Raw genomic sequence first — 20070 nt, 5'->3', positions numbered from 1 at the left:
GTATTTGTATGTAAATTAATCCATGTAGCTGAACATATACTTTATTAACCTTTCCGGCACATTCAGATATGGAACTGTGTCTCTCCTACTTTTGGACAAGAATCCCCACCTTACTGAAAGTATTTAGTCCAAGAGTCTTTGTTAATGTAGTCTGTGTGGCTTAACCAACTATATTCTATCCCGTAGGTAGTCCCAAAAAGACCCATAAAAAATGACGGGTGATTTTGAAGTCTTACTGCTCTCCCATCTGCTCCTAGGAGCTGCTCTACTTAAAGTCCTATTTTTATGTCATCAAGTTGACTGCACTAATCTGCCAGATGATTGACTCACAAACATTTACCTGTCAGAGTCCTTAGAAAAATATCAAAACAAATCTCACATGTTACATACAATTAAACGTTCTTAGTTCTTCATAATGATAGGTGGCACGTGTTCTATCATGAGTGATTCACAAAAATACGTATGTAAATAAGTATATGCAAATTGCTTTAGAGCATATTTACATAAGTGTTCCCAGGACGATTAAATATCTGACCACCTGTCTAACAGTTCTACGCCTCTTTTGTGTCTGTCCAAATGCATGAGAACTGATAAAATTATTAAGTAAATATACATATAAACCATAGTGGCTGACTGGAAAAGTGGATAGGCAAATCTATTAATGTATAGAAATGAAACAAAACAAAATATTTTTCAATTGTTTAGGGCACACTGCTTTTCAGGAAGGAATTATTTAAGTTGCATATATTCTTAAAATTTAAACTATATACTTCTCTGAAATATTTTTATTTGCCTTATATATTCCCCATGTTACTTATTAATCCTCTCAGATATTATTTGGTAAAACTTAAAATATTTCGAATTTACTAAAGGGAAATTGGAGAGAAAATAGGTTTAGTACAGTTGATCTAATCCTAAGTAAAGATTCATGGTAAAGTTTCCTTTATTTATTTATTTTTTTGTAACAAAATTTCATGGTAAAATTTTCAACAATCCAAAGCAAAATTAATTTTGGAAAGAGATTGTTTGATGAATTTGTCCTACAACCAAATTTATTCCATTAATGGATGTGTCTTTTAACTCTTAAGACTGTGTTGTTTTTATATTTTCATTGGAATATATTCTTTCTCTTATAAAGTGATGGTAATAGGGATTAGGTTTTATGTTAATTTTTAAAATGGACTTAGTTGAACAAAATAACTTGCTTTATCCTATATTGGTTCCCTTTGTCAGTCATATTTACTTTATTTTACCTACATTTCTTATCTAACAACATAAGACCAATTGACTATCTATCAAATACCATAAAATTCGTGGAGTTGATTAAAAAATTCAGTTATTTCTTATTCTAGTCCAGTATATTTTTCCAATGCACAGGACTTCCTTTATATAATATTATGAAGGAAGAATAGACTTCAATTTATAGTTACATATGTATTTGATCAATGCAATAGAAATATTCAAAATATTCAAGATGATAGGAGTAAAATATATTTCCATATAATATATTGTACTATATTATATATTTAGTTGCCATATACAGTTGAGATTATGATAGTCATGGAAGCAATTCAACAGTGTGTAATTGTTCTCCTTTCTCTGTATCCTCACCAGCATCTGTTATTGTTTGTCTTTTTAATAAGTCATTCTAACTCACTGTAGTTTTGATTTGTATTTGACTTACGATTAGTGATGTTGAGCATTTTTTTCAAATGTTTGTTGGTCATTTGTACGACTTATTTTGAGAAATGTCTATTCATGTTCTTTGCCTGCTTTTTAATGTTATTGTTTACCTATTATTGAATTGTTTGAGTTCCTTGCATATTCTAAATATTAGTCCTCTGTCAAATGAGTAATTCACAAATAATTTCTCCATTCAAGAAGTTATCTCTTCACTCTGTTGACTGTTTCTGTTTCTATGCAGAAGCTTTTCAGTTTAATATAGCTCCATTTGTCCAATTTTGTTTTTGTTGACCATGCTTTTGAGATTTTAACTATATCATCTTTGTCAAGATTAATGTTTTGGCTGGGCATGGTGGCTCACGCCTGTAATTCCAGCACTTTGGGAGGCCGAGGCAGACAGATCACGAGGTCAGAAGATTGAGACCATCCTGGCTAACACGGTGAAACCCTGTCTCTACTAAAAAAAATACAAAAAATTAGCTGGGCGTGGTGGCAGGCGCCTGTAGTCCCAGCTACTTGGGAGGCTGAGGCAGGAGAATGGCATGAACCCGGGAGGCAGAGCTTGCAGTGAGTAGAGATCGTGCACCACTGCACTCCAGCCTGGGCGACAGAGCGCGACTCTGTCTCAAAAAAAAAATAAAAGAAAAAAAGATTAAGGTCTTGAAGAATTTTCTCTATGTTTTCTTCTAGTAGTTTTATAGTTTTGAGTATGTTTAACTCTTTAATCCCTCTTTAGTTGACTTTTGTATATGATGAGAGATAGGGGTCCCTTTCCATTCTTCTACATATAGTTACTCAGTTTTCCCAGCACCACTTACTAACGAGGGTAACCTTTTTCCAAAGTACGTTCTTGGTGGCTTTGTCAAAGCTGCAAATATGTAGGTTTATTTCTGGGTTCTCCATGCTGTTCCACTGGTCTATTGGTCTGTTTTTATACCAATAACATGCTGTTTTGGTTACTATAGCCTTGCAATAAGTTTTTAAGTCAGGTAATGTGGTGCCTTTAGTTTTGTTCTTGTTCTTAGGATATCTTTGACTATTCGGGCTCTTTTTTCTTTCAGACAAATTTTAGGATTGCTTTTTCTAATTCTGTGAAAAAAATGGCATTGCTATTTTGTTAGTATTGCACTGAATCTGTAGATACTTTAGGCAGTATGGTCATTTTCATAATGTTGATTCTTCCAATCCATGAGCATGGGATGTGTTTCCATTTGTTTGTGTCCTCCTTAATTTCTCTCATCAGTGTGTAGTACTTTTCCCTCTAGAGATCTTTCACTTCCTTGGTTAAATTTATTCCTAGGCAATTTTTTTGTAGCTATTGTAAATGGAGTTTCTTTCCTGATTTCTTTTTCAGCCATTTCATTATTGATGCATAGAAAAGCTACTGGATTTTGTATGTTGATTTTGTATCTTGCAACTTCAATGTATTTTTTAAAATCAGTTCTAAGAGTTTTTTGATGGAGTCTTTTTTTTTTTTTTCCTAGACATGAGGTCAAGTCAGTTTGCAGAAAGAAACAATCTGACTTCCTCTTTTCCAATTTGGATGCCTTTTATTTCTTTGGGTCCCCAGCAGTGTGCATTGGTGTTGGCAGTGGCTGTGATGTGGGATCACTATCCATGGCCCCAGAGAACCCCAGGCAGCACTTAGGCTTACTAGTCCTTGGTGGCAGTAGTGCCACAGCACCATGCAAGGGAGGGAGGAACCTTGCCCTTAGCACTTGAGCCTGAGGATGGAGATCATGCTGACAGAGGAGACAAGGTTGTCACTGACAGCCCCAGGCTGGCAGCCTTCTGCTCACCTGCCCCAGCCCCTCGTGGCAACAGCAGTGGCTACAGCTGCAGCACTGTGCAGATGGGGAAAGGTATCTTGTGCTCTATGTTCTTTATGTGAGCCTGAGCACAGAGGTTGCTCCACTGGTGGGGGTGGGGTCACTGTACCCAACCCGACAGTCCGTTGTCAGGCTCACCGGTGGCAGCAACTGCTGAAGCAGTGTTTGCAGGAGGTCTCACTATCTTCTTGGGAGCCCAAGCACAGAATTTGTGCCACTACTAAGGGCAAGGTTATTTCTTACAGCTCTGAAAATGCACTCTTTGGGTTCCTTTGTCCCTGGGATATCTTTTGGGTGTGTTGCACCATCCTTTCCTCAGGGAGTAGGCTTCAGTATTGGGGACCCACAGCACTTTGGCTCTAGTTAGTGCTGTGCTGCTGTAGCCCTCTAGATGGACAAGGGTGTGTGTGTGTTGGGGGTGGTTCCTGGGATGTAGAGACATGGGGGCTGTGGTTTCTAAGGCAGCATGCAGTTTCATAATGGCTATGTTCTTAAAATGATGTCCTGCTGCAATGCTTAGGTCTTGAGGGTGTGAGCGACCCAGCCAAGGTCCCTGACTGGTGTGATGCCCTCGTAGAGTCTCTAGATCACTGCTCACACTTATGTCAGCATTCATGTGGGCAGAGGAGTTCTCCTGTATTTCAGATTGCAGCAGTCCATGGTAGGATGTGGGCCACTGAAGTTCTTACACTTACTCTATCCCCACAATGCCAATTCCCTCTAGGTTCCTGGCCCACCTCCACCAAGCTGGTCTCTTGCTCCCTTCTCTTCTGTGTCTCAGCTGTATCCTGTGATTTCTCTGTTAGACTAGTATTCTTTCCTAGATGTTCCATTTGAGGTGTTATTATCTATTCATAATTTTGGTTCTTGTCTGGAGAGGGCGAGTGTCCAATGTCTCTAGTCAGCCATCTTGAACCAGAATTCCATCTTTGATTCTCGATATCTAAATATATTAGTAAGCCATGGGGAAAAAAAAGAAAAAAAAAACCTAAAACACAAATCAAAATAAACAAACAAGAAACAAAGTTAATTGACAAGAAACTACAAGCAAACAAAAAGCAACGGAAGAAAAAATAATCTATTGGAAAAAATCGGTTGGAGACTTTAAAAGAGCAATGGTTAATATATTAAAGAAAGTTTAAAAAGACAATGGAAAACTTCGAAAAAATTAAGATTTAAATAGAGAATAGAGTAAAAAATCAAACTGAAAACACAAGTAAAATGAAGGAATTTGTTAATACAACACACAAGTTTAATAATATACTAGAAAAAGAATGGAAAATAAATGCATTAGTCATGACATTTTGAATACTTTCCTCTCAATTTTGAGACTAAAGCAAAGTTTTTACTGTCATCATTTCATTCTCACATTTTAATGAAGATCTACCTATTATAATAAAGTCAGAAAAAAAAAATAAAGCCTATTGATTTTTTTTTGAAAAGGAGTAAAACCTTCTTTACTTCCAGATGACATAAGGGTTTAGTTAGAAATCCTTATGGCGTCTACAAAAAATCTATTTGAACTAATAATTAAACTGAGCAAGACCACACTATAAAAAGACAATACTAGGCTGGGCATGGTCGCCCACGCCTGTAATCCCAGCACTGTGAGAGGCAAAGTAGAAAGACTGCTTGCGCCCAGGAGTTACATACCAGGAGTCTTGACCCCAGGAGTTACAGGCCAGCCTGGGCAGCAAAGTGAGACCCCATCTCTACTAAAAAAATTTTAAAACATTAACTAGACATGGTGGCATCTGCCTGTAGTTCCAGCTACTTGGAAGGCTAAACTTGGAGGATTGCTTGAGTCTGGGTAGATGAAGTTGCAGTGAGCTATAATCATACCATTGCATTCTAGTCTGGGTGGCAGAGAGACCTGGTCTCTAAATAAATAAATAAATAAATACATAAATAAATACATAAATACATAATTTTAAAAAAGACAATACTTAAAAATGAATTGTAATTCTGCATACTGACAACAAATAATACCACTTTCAAGTATCAATAATATTGATAGTATTAATGAGAAATTTAACAAAGATACAGAAAATGCATAAATACATACAATCAGAAAGTAAAATATTTTCTGAAATAAGTAAAAATGGCTTAAATAATTGAAGAGATATGTCATGTCCATGGTGTTGAAACCTCAGTATTGTTAATATTCAATTATCTTCATTATGTAGATACAACAAAATGCAAATCATAAGCTCCAGTTAGCATTTTTTATTAGAAATATAAATGTATATGTACAAGACATAGATTTTTCCAAAGCAATCCTAAAAATCAAAGTACAAATTTGAAGCACTTTCACCATCTGACTTAAAGTTGAACTATAAAAAGATTCAGGATTCAAGACAGTGGGTTACTGCCGTAAAGATCAATCAAAATATTAACAGAACAGAATATACACCCAAGAAATAAAATCAAAACAAAAAGCACAAAACAATTCAATGGATGACGAAAGTCTTTCCATAAAATATTTTATAACAGCTGGATAGTTATATGGAGAAAACACAGAGCATATATAGTAACTGGGCTGTGTAGCCATATGGATAGATAAAATATAGAAAAAACAAAAGTAACATTGAGCAAATGGAAAGCCACATGGTATATATATATACATGTATATACACACATATACATACACATATATGTGTGTGTGTGTGTATATATGTGTGTGTGTATATATGTATATATACCTTGACCCTCTATTGGAGATTGATCTTAGCTTAAAATCCAAACTAAAGATCTTTCCAAAAGAAAATAAGGACCATGTTTTTATGACCTGAGATAGTAAAAGTTATTTGGGCAGTACACAGAAAGCACTGGCCATCAATAAATTTTACTTTATTAAAATTCTCCTTATAGAAAACTTTGTCAAAAATAAATAGGCAAGGAATAATCAGGGAGAAAATATTCACAAACATACCTAACAAAAAACACTGATACATTGGTAATAAAGAAAAATTATACCTCAACATTAAAAGGACAAAAAACCCGTATTTTGAGTGGGGTAATGATTTAAACAGGCACTTAACAGGAAGAAGTATGAATGACCAATATACACATGAGAGAGTACTTAAAGACATTTGCCATTAGGTAATTGCAAATTAAATCTAGAGTGAAATATCACTGTATAGCCACCAGGGAACTACATGTTGAGGAGTGAAGCAACCAGAACACTTCGGATGTATGTAAAGTACCACAAGCACTACAGAAAGACGGTCTTTCAGTTTCTTATAAAGTTAAACACGCACCTGTTCTATAACATAGCAATCTCACACCTAGATAAATAAAAATTCTGCCAATAAAACGGAAATAGTAGTTCAATTAGTGATATCATAAACCTGGAAAAAGTGTCCCTGACCCAGGGAATATATATAAACTGTAAGATAAATTCCTGCTGTGAAATATTTCTTAGTAATATAATGGAGTGAATTTCTTTTTTTTTAAATTTATTTATTTATTCGTTTTATTGAGATGACATTCATATAACATAAAATTCACCATTTTAAAGTGAGCAGTTCAGTGGCATTTAGCAAATTTAGCACAATGCCATGCAGCCACCACCTCTATTTAGTTCCAAAACATTTTCATCTCCCCAAAAGGACACCTGTATCCATTAGCAGTCACTCTCCTATCCACCCCTCACCCCCTACCTTTCCAGGCTCCTGAAATCCCCTAAGGTGCTTTATGTTTCTATGGATTTACCTAGTCTGTATGTTTCATATAAAACGAATCATAGAATGTGTGACCTTTCATCTGGCTTTTCCCACTTAGCATAGTTTTCTTTTTTTTTTTTTTTAAATTTATTTATTATTATTATACTTTAAGTTGTAGGGTACATGTGCATAACGTGCAGGTTTGTTACATATGTATACTTGTGCCATGTTGCTGTGCTGCACCCATCAACTCGTCATTTACATCAGGTATAACTCCCAATGCAATCCCACCTCCCTCCCCCCTCCCCATGATAGGCCCCCGTGTGTGATGTTCCCCTTCCTGAGTCCAAGTGATCTCATTGTTCAGTTCCCACCTATGAGTGAGAACATGCGGTGTTTGGTTTTCTGTTCTTGTGATAGTTTGCTAAGAATGATGGTTTCCAGCTGCATCCATGTCCCTACAAAGGACACAAACTCATCCTTTTTGATGGCTGCATAGTATTCCATGGTGTATATGTGCCACATTTTCTTAATCCAATCTGTCACTGATGGACATTTGGGTTGATTCCAAGTCTTTGCTATTGTGAATAGTGCCACAATAAACATACGTGTGCATGTGTCTTTATAGCAGCATAATTTATAATCCTTTGGGTATATCCCCAGTAATGGGATGGCTGGGTCATATGGTACATCTAGTTCTAGATCCTTGAGGAATCGCCATACAGTTTTCCATAATGGTTGAACTAGTTTACAATCCCACCAACAGTGTAAAAGTGTTCCTATTTCTCCACATCCTCTCCAGCACCTGTTGTTTCCTGACTTTTTAATGATCGCCATTCTAACTGGTGTGAGATGGTATCTCATTGTGGTTTTGATTTGCATTTCTCTGATGGCCAGTGATGATGAGCATTTTTTCATGTGTCTCTTGGCTGTATGAATGTCTTCTTTTGAGAAATGTCTGTTCATATCCTTTGCCCACTTTTTGATGGGGTTGTTTGTTTTTTTCTTGTAAATTTGTTTGAGTTCTTTGTAGGTTCTGGATATTAGCCCTTTGTCAGATGAGTAGATTGCAAAAATTTTCTCCCATTCTGTAGGTTGCCTGTTCACTCTGATGGTAGTTTCTTTTGCTGTGCAGAAGCTCTTTAGTTTAATGAGATCCCATTTGTCAATTTTGGCTTTTGCTGCGGTTGCTTTTGGTGTTTTAGACATGAAGTCTTTGCCCATGCCTATGTCCTGAATGGTACGACCTAGGTTTTCCTCTAGGATTTTTATGGTATTAGGTCTAACATTTAAGTCTCTAATCCATCTTGAATTAATTTTCGTATAAGGAGTAAGGAAAGGATCCAGTTTCAGCTTTCTACTTATGGCTAGCCAATTTTCCCAGCACCATTTATTAAATAGGGAATCCTTTCCCCATTTCTTGTTTCTCTCAGGTTTGTCAAAGATCAGATGGCTGTAGATGTGTGGTATTATTTCTGAGGACTCTGTTCTGTTCCGTTGGTCTATATCTCTGTTTTGGTACCAGTACCATGCTGTTTTGGTTACTGTAGCCTTGTAGTATAGATTGAAGTCAGGAAGCGTGATGCCTCCAGCTTTGTTCTTTTGACTTAGGATTGTCTTGGAGATGCGGGCTCTTTTTTGGTTCCATATGAACTTTAAAGCAGTTTTTTCCAATTCTGTGAAGAAACTCATTGGTAGCTTGATGGGGATGGCATTGAATCTATAAATTACCTTGGGCAGTATGGCCATTTTCACGATATTGATTCTTCCTATCCATGAACATGGTATGTTCTTCCATTTGTTTGTGTCCTCTTTTATTTCACTGAGCAGTGGTTTGTAGTTCTCCTTGAAGAGGTCCTTTACATCCCTTGTAAGTTGGATTCCTAGGTATTTTATTCTCTTTGAAGCAATTGTGAATGGAAGCTCATTCCTGATTTGGCTCTCTGTTTGTCTGTTACTGGTGTATAAGAATGCTTGTGATTTTTGCACATTAATTTTGTATCCTGAGACTTTGCTGAAGTTGCTTATCAGCTTAAGGAGATTTTGGGCTGAGACAATGGGGTTTTCTAAATATACAATCATGTCATCTGCAAACAGGGACAATTTGACTTCTTCTTTTCCTAACTGAATACCCTTGATTTCTTTCTCTTGCCTGATTGCCCTAGCCAGAACTTCCAACACTATGTTGAATAGGAGTGGTGAGAGAGGGCATCCCTGTCTTGTGCCAGTTTTCAAAGGGAATTTTTCCAGTTTTTGCCCATTCAGCATGATATTGGCTGTGGGTTTGTCATAAATAGCTGTTATTATTTTGAGGTACGTTCCATCAATACCAAATTTATTGAGCGTTTTTAGCATGAAGGGCTGTTGAATTTTGTCAAAAGCCTTTTCTGCATCTATTGAGATAATCATGTGGTTCTTGTCTTTGGTTCTGTTTATATGCTGGATTATGTTTATTGATTTGCGAATGTTGAACCAGCCTTGCATCCCAGGGATGAAGCCCACTTGATCATGGTGGATAAGCTTTTTGATGTGTTGCTGAATCCGGTTTGCCAGTATTTTATTGAGGATTTTTGCATCGATGTTCATCAGGGATATTGGTCTAAAATTCTCTTTTTTTGTTGTGTCTCTGCCAGGCTTTGGTATCAGGATGATGTTGGCCTCATAAAATGAGTTAGGGAGGATTCCCTCTTTTTCTATTGATTGGAATAGTTTCAGAAGGAATGGTACCAACTTCTCCTTGTACCTCTGGTAGAATTCAGCTGTGAATCCATCTGGTCCTGGACTTTTTTTGGTTGGTAGGCTATTAATTATTGCCTCAATTTCAGAGCCTGCTATTGGTCTATTCAGGGATTCAACTTCTTCCTGGTTTAGTCTTGGAAGAGTGTAAGTGTCCAGGAAATTATCCATTTCTTCTAGATTTTCCAGTTTATTTGCGTAGAGGTGTTTATAGTATTCTCTGATGGTAGTTTGTATTTCTGTGGGGTCGATGGTGATATCCCCTTTATCATTTTTAATTGCGTCGATTTGATTCTTCTCTCTTTTCTTCTTTATTAGTCTTGCTAGTGGTCTGTCAATTTTGTTGATCTTTTCAAAAAACCAACTCCTGGATTCATTGATTTTTTGGAGGGTTTTTTGTGTCTCTATCTCCTTCAGTTCTGCTCTGATCTTAGTTATTTCTTGCCTTCTGCTAGCTTTCGAATGTGTTTGCTCTTGCTTCTCTAGTTCTTTTAATTGCGATGTTAGAGTGTCAGTTTTAGATCTTTCCTGCTTTCTCTTGTGGGCATTTAGTGCTATAAATTTCCCTCTACACACTGCTTTAAATGTGTCCCAGAGATTCTGGTATGTTGTATCTTTGTTCTCATTGGTTTCAAAGAACATCTTTATTTCTGCCTTCATTTTGTTATGTACCCAGTAGTCATTCAGGAGCAGGTTGTTCAGTTTCCATGTAGTTGAGCGGTTTTGATTGAGTTTCTTAGTCCTGAGTTCTAGTTTGATTGCACTGTGGTCTGAGAGACAGTTTGTTATAATTTCTGTTCTTGTACATTTGCTGAGGAGTGCTTTACTTCCAATTACGTGGTCAATTTTGGAGTAAGTACGATGTGGTGCTGAGAAGAATGTATATTCTATTGATTTGGGGTGGAGAGTTCTATAGATGTCTCTTAGGTCTGCTTGCTGCAGAGATGAGTTCAATTCCTGGATATCCTTGTTAACTTTCTCTTTCGTTGATCTGTCTAATGTTGACAGTGGAGTGTTGAAGTCTCCCATTATTATTGTAAGGGGGGCTAAGTCTCTTTGTAAGTCTCTAAGGACTTGCTTTATGAATCTGGGTGCTCCTGTATTGGGTGCATATATATTTAGGATAGTTAGCTCTTCCTGTTGAATTGATCCCTTTACCATTATGTAATGGCCTTCTTTGTCTCTTTTGATCTTTGATGGTTTAAAGTCTGTTTTATCAGAGACTAGTATTGCAACCCCCGCTTTTTTTGTTCTCCATTTGCTTGGTAAATCTTCCTCCATCCCTTTATTTTGAGCCTATGTATGTCTCTGCGTGTGAGATGGGTCTCCTGAATACAGCAGACTGATGGGTCTTGACTCTTTATCCAGTTTGCCAGTCTGTGTCTTTTAATTGGAACATTTAGTCCATTTACATTTAAGGTTAAGATTGTTATGTGTGAACTTGATCCTGCCATTATGATATTAACTGGTTATTTTGTGCGTTAGTTGATGCAGTTTCTTCCTAGCCTCGATGGTCTTTACATTTTGGCATGTGTTTGCAATGGCTGGTACCGGTTGTTCCTTTCCATGTTTAGTGCTTCCTTCAGGGTCTCTTGTAAGGCAGGCCTAGTGTTGACAAAATCTCTAAGCATTTGCTTATCTGTAAAGGATTTTATTTCTCCTTCACTTATGAAACTTAGTTTGGCTGGATATGAAATTCTGGGTTGAAAATTCTTTTCTTTAAGAATGTTGAATATTGGCCCCCACTCTCTTCTGGCTTGGAGAGTTTCTGCCGAGAGATCTGCTGTTAGTCTGATGGGCTTCCCTTTGTGGGTAACCCGACCTTTCTCTCTGGCTGCCCTTAAGATTTTTTCCTTCATTTCAACTTTGGTGAATCTGGCAATTATGTGTCTTGGAGTTGCTCTTCTCGAGGAGTATCTTTGTGGCGTTCTCTGTATTTCCTGTATTTGAATGTTGGCCTGCCCTACTAGGTTGGGGAAGTTCTCCTGGATGATATCCTGAAGAGTGTTTTCCAACTTGGTTCCATTTTCCCCCTCACTTTCAGGCACCCCAATCAGATGTAGATTTGGTCTTTTTACATAATCCCATACTTCTTGCAGGCTTTGTTCATTTCTTTTTCTTCTTTTTTCTTTTGGTTTCTCTTCTCGCTTCATTTCATTCATTTGATCCTCAATCGCAGATACTCTTTCTTCCAGTTGATCGAGTCGGTTACTGAAGCTTGTGCATTTGTCACGTATTTCTCGTGTCATGGTTTTCATCTCTTTCATTTCGTTTATGACCTTCTCTGCATTAATTACTCTAGCCATCAATTCTTCCACTTTTTTTCAAGATTTTTAGTTTCTTTGCGCTGGGTACGTAATTCCTCCTTTAGCTCTGAGAAATTTGATGGACTGAAGCCTTCTTCTCTCATCTCGTCAAAGTCATTCTCCGTCCAGCTTTGATCCGTTGCTGGCGATGAGCTGCGCTCCTTTGCCGGGGGAGATGCGCTCTTATTTTTTGAATTTCCAGCTTTTCTGCCCTGCTTTTTCCCCATCTTTGTGGTTTTATCTGCCTCTGGTCTTTGACGATGGTGATGTACTGATGGGGTTTTGGTGTAGGTGTCCTTCCTGTTTGATAGTTTTCCTTCTAACAGTCAGGACCCTCAGCTGTAGGTCTGTTGGAGATTGCTTGAGGTCCACTCCAGACCCTGTTTGCCTGGGTATCAGCAGCAGAGGCTGCAGAAGATAGAATATTTCTGAACAGCGAGTGTACCTGTCTGATTCTTGCTTTGGAAGCTTCCTCTCAGGGGTGTACTCCACCCTGTGAGGTGTGGGGTGTCAGACTGCCCCTAGTGGGGGATGTCTCCCAGTTAGGCTACTCAGGGGTCAGGGACCCACTTGAGCAGGGAGTCTGTCCCTTCTCAGATCTCAACCTCTGTGTTGGGAGATCCACTGCTCTCTTCAAAGCTGTCAGACAGAGTCGTTTGCGTCTGCAGAGGTTTCAGCTGCGTTTGTTATTGCCCTGTCCCCAGAGGTGGAGTCTACAGAGACAGGCAGGTTTCCTTGAACTGCTGTGAGCTCCACCCAGTTCGAGCTTCCCAGCAGCTTTGTTTACCTACTTAAGCCTCAGCAATGGCGGGCGCCCCTCCCCCAGCCTTGCTGCTGCCTTGCCGGTAGATCACAGACTGCTGTGCTAGCAATGAGGGAGGCTCCATGTGTGTGGGACCCTCCCGGCCAGGTGTGGGATATGATCTCCTGGTGTGCCTGTTTGCTTAAAGCGCAGTATTGGGGTGGGAGTTACCCGATTTTCCAGGTGTTGTGTGTCTCAGTTCCCCTGGCTAGGAAAAGAGATTCCCTTCCCCCTTGCACTTCCCTGGTGAGGCAATGCCTCACCCTGCTTCAGCTCTCGCTGGTGGGGCTGCAGCAGCTGACCAGCACCGATCGTCTGGCACTCCCCAGTGAGATGAACCCAGTACCTCAGTTGAAAATGCAGAAATCACTGGTCTTCTGTGTCGCTCGCGCTGGGAGTTGGAGACTGGAGCTGTTCCTCTTCGGCCATCTTGCTCCACCCCCCCCAATGGAGTGAATTTCTGATCTGCAATATGAAATGGATTAATTTTAAGGTGCTTATCCTTGGCAAAGTGCAGTGGCTCACACCTATAATCCCAGCATTTGGGTGGTCAAGGCGGGAGGCTTCCTTGAGCTCAGGAATTTGAGACAAGCCTGGCAACATAGCAAGACCTCATCTCTCCTAAAATAATAATAATAATAAAAATAGCTGGATTTGGTAGCACATGCCTGTAGTCCTACATACTCAGGAGGCTGAGGTGAGAGGAGGGCTTGAGCCTAGGAGATTGAGGCTATAGTGAGCCATGATTATGCTACTGCACTCCAGCCTGGGAGACAAGAGTTGGGTCCTTTCTCAAAAACAAAAACAAAACAATAAAAAAGATGCTTATCCTGAGTAAAACAAATAAGATACAAAGAGTACATAATTATGACTCAATTAGTATGAATATTTAGGGGAGGTTTCATTAATCTCTGGTGGGAAAATAATGAGGACATTGTTTATATTTATAGTATGAGTAAAAGTATTTGAATGAGAATGAGCATAAGGAAATGTTTTAGGATGATAATAAAGTTCTTTATTTGGATGAGTTTGCTTTACACAAGTGTACATACAATCAAATTCATCAAGTGGTATGATAAAGATTTATAAATTTTCCCATAAGTAAATTTTCCTAGAGAAGAAAAATTTGTAAGAAAACATTATATTAAAAATGTGCATAATAATATTTTAGGAAGAAACATATGAAGTCAGAAAGTTACTCTGAAATGTATTTTTATTTAAAAAAAGAAGCAAGATTGATTGATGGATATGTAGTGGTATCGATAAATAGACAGATATGTGATAAAGTATATGTAGTAAAAATATAATTATACAGTGTATGCTCTTACACACCAATGGAATTAAACTAGAAAAATTCCAAAATACATACAGACTAAACAACACACTTCTAAATAATGCATAGACCAAAGATGAAATCTCAAGAGAATATTTTTTAATTCTTTAAAGTAAGTTAAAATAGAAGTATGACATTAAATTTGTGGAATGCAGTGAAAGCAGTGCTTACTGATAAATGTTTAGCATTGAAAGTAAGACAGTCTCATTTTAATAATCTTATCTTCTCCCTTTAAAACTAGAAAAAGAAAAGCAAATTACATTCAAAATAAGCAGGATAAAATAATAAAAATAATTAAAACATAAATCAGTGACATCAAAAACAGAAAATTAGTAGGAAAAATCAAAAGAATCAAAAACTGGTTCTTTGGAAAGATCAGTGAAACAGATAAACCTCTACCCAAGCTAACTCAAAGAGAAAAGAGAAGACACAATTACTAATAACAGAAGTGAAAGAAGGAACATCATTACAGATCCCATGGATATCAAAAGGAAAATAGAGAAATAGTATGAACAAGTCAATGCCTACACATTCAATAACCTTGATGAAATTGACCAATTTCTTAAATGACACAATCTGCTAACACATAGGAAGAAATAGACAATGTGAATAGGGCTTGATATGGTTTGGCTCTGTATTCCCACCTAAATCTCATCTCAAGTTGTAATCCCATAATCCCCATGTGTCGAGGGAGAGACCAGGTGGGAGATGATGATTGAATCACAGGGGTGGTTTCTCCCATGCTGTTCTCATGATAGTGAGTTCTCACAAAATCTGGTGGTTTTATAAGTGTTTGACAGTTCCTCCTTCACAAGCACTCACTCTCCTATCTCCTGGTGAACAAGGTGCCTGCTTCTCCTTCTGCCATGATTTTAAGTTTCCTGAGGCCTCCTCAGCCATGCAGAACTGTGAGTCAATGAAGCCTCTTTTGTTTATAAATTACCAAGTCTTGAGTAGCATCTTTATTGCCATGTGAAAACAGACTAACACAGGGCTTTATCTACTAGAGTAATTTAATCGATATTTATTAACCTGCTAAACCAGAAACACCAGAACAGATGGGTTGCTGGTGAATCCTACAAAACATTTAATGAAGAAATTATAAAAGTCCTCTATAATCTCATTTATAGTATAGAAGCAGAGGGATTATTTCTAACTTATTCTATGAGGCCAGCATAGCCCCAATACCAAAACTGGACAAAGATCTTATCAAAAAAAAAAAAAAAAAAAAAAAAAACAAGAAAAAGAAAAAAACTACAGACGAGTATCTTTCAGTATCTGTTAAGATGCAAAATTCTTAATTCTTAACAAGATATTAGAAAACTGAATTCAACAATTTAGGGAAGGAATTATACACGGTTGTGGGAATCAGGAGACTGGAGAGACCAATAGGTGGTATAGGAGGACTTTACTGAGTGCACTCAGACCCAGCAGATTAACATCCAAACACTGGGCCCAGAACAAAGACAGCACTTGACTTTTATACACACTGCTAAAAGGCGGTGGGCTAGCTTGAAACAAGCTTACAGTGGTGCAAAGCACAGTGGCATGAAAGTAAGGATACAGAGGCAGAACAAAGGCAGTTAATCAAATTGTAAAAGGTGCATAACTTAGGATTACATGTGACTCTTGCTCTGCGGCCCAGATGGCTGTTTTCTAGGCTTACTCTAGGTGCCTTGCATGGGCTTATCTCATAACCTTTGCCATGGCGCCTACATGGCTGCAGTCCAGGCCAGCTCAGGCATGTCTTATAAACTTCACTGTACTACTCAGATTAAAAAAAAAAAAAAACACTTGAAGTTACTAGTTACAGAAAACAGGAATCTATAATGTTATAAAACTTGCAGAGCAAGGTACAATCACGTGGAGGGGAGTGGGATTCGAGGGGGAAATTACAAAAGGAGAGAGGAAAATTTATTTTTTCTTATCCTTATATTGAGGGAGTGCTGGTAGAGTCTTCAAAGCACATTCTTTTGAGTCTTAGCTTCCTAGATAATGTTATTAAGATGTCACCTGGGTCCAGGCTTTGCCTGTTACTATCTTTGGGATGAGTCAGCCTAATATAGGAAGCCTGTTTTCCTTTTTTTTAAGTTTATTTTTCTTTCTTTCTTTCCTGCCTCAACACCATTACCAAATTAGACTTATTCCAGGCATTTAAGGCTAGCGCAACATTGAAAATTTGATTAATGTAATCCATTACATCAACAGAGTGAAAAAGAAACATCACATGATCATATCAACAGAACCAGATAAAGCACTTAACAAAATTCAAAACCAATTTCTGATAAAAACAATTAGCAAATTATAAATAGAGAGTGAATTCCTCAAGTTGATAAGCACATTTATGAAAAAAAAAACACAGTTAACATTATAATTAATTGTGAGAAGCTAAAATATTTCTCCCCAAACTCAGAAACATGACAAGGATGTTCCCTCACCACTTATTCTCAACGTATACTTAAAGTCTTAGTTAACAATTAGAAAAGAAAAGAAATTAAATGAATACTGATTCAAAAAGAAGAAATAATGCTGTCTTTGCAGATGAATGATTATCTATGTAGAAAATCTTAAAGAATTGAAAAAAATTGCAAAACTATGAAGCAATTATAGTAAGTCACAGAATACAAGGTTAACGTACTAAAAAGCCAATCACTTTTCTATATACCAGTAATAAACAAGTAGAACTTGAAATTAAAAACAAAATACCATTTACACTGGCACCCTAAGAAACAAAACACTTGTAAATCTAACAAAAGATGTACAAGATCTATATAAAGAAAACTCCAAAATTCTGATGAAAGAAATCAAAGAAGAAATACTTAGAGAGATATTTCAAGTTCATGAATAAAGATTCAATATCACCAAGATGTCAGTTCATCCCATTTTAATCTGTAGATTTAACTAAATTCCAACCAAAGATTTAGCAAATTATTTTGTGGATATTGGCAAACTAATTTTGAAGTTTATATGGAAAGGAAAAAGACCCAAATTAGCCAATATAATATTGCATGAGATGGAAAAAGTTAAAGGACTGACATTACCTGTCTTCAAGATTTAATATAAGACTATAGCAGTGAAGACAGTGTTGGTACTGGTAAAATAATAGACATATATATTAATGGAATGGAAGAGTGAGCCCAGAAATAGACCAACATTAATTTAGTTAACCAATCTTTGACAAGGAAGAAAGGAAACGCAATGGATAAAAGGTGTTCTTCTTTACAAATGATCCTGAGACAAATGAACAGCCATATGGAAAAAAAAATAAAAGAGAATAGAGAAGAGGAGAGGAGAGGAGAGGAGAGGAGAGGAGAGGAGAGGAGAGGGGAGGGGAGGGGAGGGGAGGGGAGGGAAGGGAAGGGAAGGGAAGGGAAGGGAAGGGAAGGGAAATGGAGGGGAGGAGAAGGGAGGAGAGGAGAGGAGAGAGAAGATAGAAGAGAAGAAGGAAGGAAGGAAGGAGAGAGAAAGAAAAGAGAAAGAGGGAGGGAGGAAGGAAGGGAGGGAGGGAGCGAGTAGGGGGAAGAAAAGAAAAGGCTGGGTGCGGTGGCTCACACTTGTAATCCCAGTGCTTTGGGAGACCAAGGCAGGCAGATCACGAGGTCAGGATATCAAGACCATCCTGGCTAACACAGTGAAACCCCATCTCTACTAAAAATACAAAAAAATTAGCCAGGCATGGTGACAGGTGTCTGTAGTCCCAGTTTTCAGGAGACTGAGGCAGGAGAATGGCATGAACCCAGAGGGCAGAGCTTGCAGTGAGCCGAGATTGTGCCACTGCACTCCAGTCTGGGCGACAGAATGAGACTCCAGTTGAAAAAAAAAAGAAAGAAAGAAAGAAAAGAAAAAAAGAAAAGAAAGAGAGAGAGAGGAAAGAAATAAACTGGACCTTACACACTTCCCAAAAATTAACTCAAAATTAACCATAGACCTAATTCTAAAATACAACATTATACAAATACTTGAAGATAACGTAAAAAAATGGGTACGGAGATGTCTTTCCAGATATAACTCCAAAAGCACAATCCATGGAATAAATTATCAATAAGCTGAAATTCATTAAAATTAAAATCTTGTGCTTTATGAAAGACACTGCTAAGGAAATGAGAAGATAAGCCATAAACTCAAAGAAAATATTTGCAAAGATATATGTCATAAAGGATCGTTATCCCAAATACATACAGAACCTTCCAATAGCAACAACTGAATTTAAAAAATGCACAAAATACCTGAACAGACACTTCACCAGAAAATACATACAGAGGGAAAGCAAGCATATGAAAAGATGCTCCACATCCTATGTCATCAGGGAAATGCAATTTAAAATAAGAATAAGATTCACTACACATATATTAGAACACACACAATCCAAAGCACCAATGACAACCAATGGTGTTAAGGATGTAGAGCAATATGAACCCTCATTAATTGCTAGTGGGAATATAGAATGGTTCTTGTTTTAAGAACCATTTGTTCTTAAATGGTGGACAGAAAGCAAGCAAGATATTTTTGTGTCTCTTCTTATAAGGGTACTAATCCCATCATGAGGGTTCTACCCTTATGCCATCATCTAAACATAATTATCTATCAAAAGCCCCACCTCTAAATACCATCACATTGGGGGTTAGCCCTTCAGTGTATGAATTTTGGGGGGACAAAGTTGAGTCCATAGCAGCTACTTGAGAAGACATTTGGCATTTCCCTAAGCATGCTGTTGTTACAATCCAACAATGGTGTTTTTGGTATTTATCCAAATGATTTAAAAACTTATTTTCACACAAAACCCTGCACAAAGATGTTTATAACAGTTTTATACACAATTGCCAAAACTTTGAAGTAATCAAAATGTCCTTCAAGATGAATGAACAAATAAACTGTGGCTCATCCAGACAAAGGAATATTCTTCAGTACTGAAAAGAAGTGAACTCTCAAGCCAATGAAAAGACTTAGAGGAAACTTAAATGAATAATACTAAGTGAAAGAAGGCCATTTGAAAATGCTGCATACTGCATTATTCCAACTATATGATATTCTGGAAACCCCAGCATTATTTTGCCTATGGTTTATTGTCCTTTCTCTTCCTCCCTCCCTACCATTTCTCCATTCACATCTGGAGACAAAACACCATCTCTCCCATGAGGGATTTCTCAGAATTCTGGTCTTAGATTTTCAGATGTTTCATTTTTGAACTCACTTTTGTGTTATCTTTAGGCACGACTTCCAGGAAGGAGAAAAACAGGGGCCTATTATTTTTTATGCCATGTCTTCAGGAAATGAAAGTTTCTAAATTTGGTTTATTTTTAATGGTATTTAAATAAATTTTCTATTGTCAATTTAATACCATCTACTACCAGATTGCTCCTCCTCATTTTAAAATTTTGCCCAGAACCAAATTTGTTACACTGTTCTTATTTTTTTTAAGATGTTTTAGGACTTTAATGTTCTTTACATATTCAACATAAAATACTGACAATAGATAAACAATAGGGGAAAGACTTTTCAGCGAAGTATCACTCTCGTCCTCAAACATTACAAAGAAAACAGTCAAGAGAACAAAGGATAAGGTAATTTAACAGAAATGCTTAGTTTAATGGCATAATTGAAAAACAACCAACCAATCAACTTTCTCTTCTACTTATGGAAAGAACAGTAAAAATAAATCAAGAACTTCTAGATCTTATTCATAAAACAGCTTAAAAAGAGGAAGGGGAAGACTGGG

The 20070-nt window shown here is 37.4% G+C and overlaps 1 long non-coding RNA gene across 1 annotated transcript in view; it reads right to left on the bottom strand.

The window, feature by feature from the left end:
* The window catches only part of LOC123568352 (uncharacterized), a 553309-nt gene that overhangs the window by 263194 nt on the left and 270045 nt on the right, over window positions 1-20070 (bottom strand). The gene's annotated exons all lie outside the window — the stretch shown is intronic.

This window comes from Macaca fascicularis, chromosome 13 (genome assembly GCF_037993035.2).
Source record: "Macaca fascicularis isolate 582-1 chromosome 13, T2T-MFA8v1.1".
In the NCBI taxonomy this organism is placed as follows: Eukaryota; Metazoa; Chordata; class Mammalia; order Primates; family Cercopithecidae; genus Macaca; species Macaca fascicularis.
The sequence above is the reverse complement of the archived record's forward strand: the minus strand, read 5'-3'. Positions and strand labels throughout refer to the sequence as shown.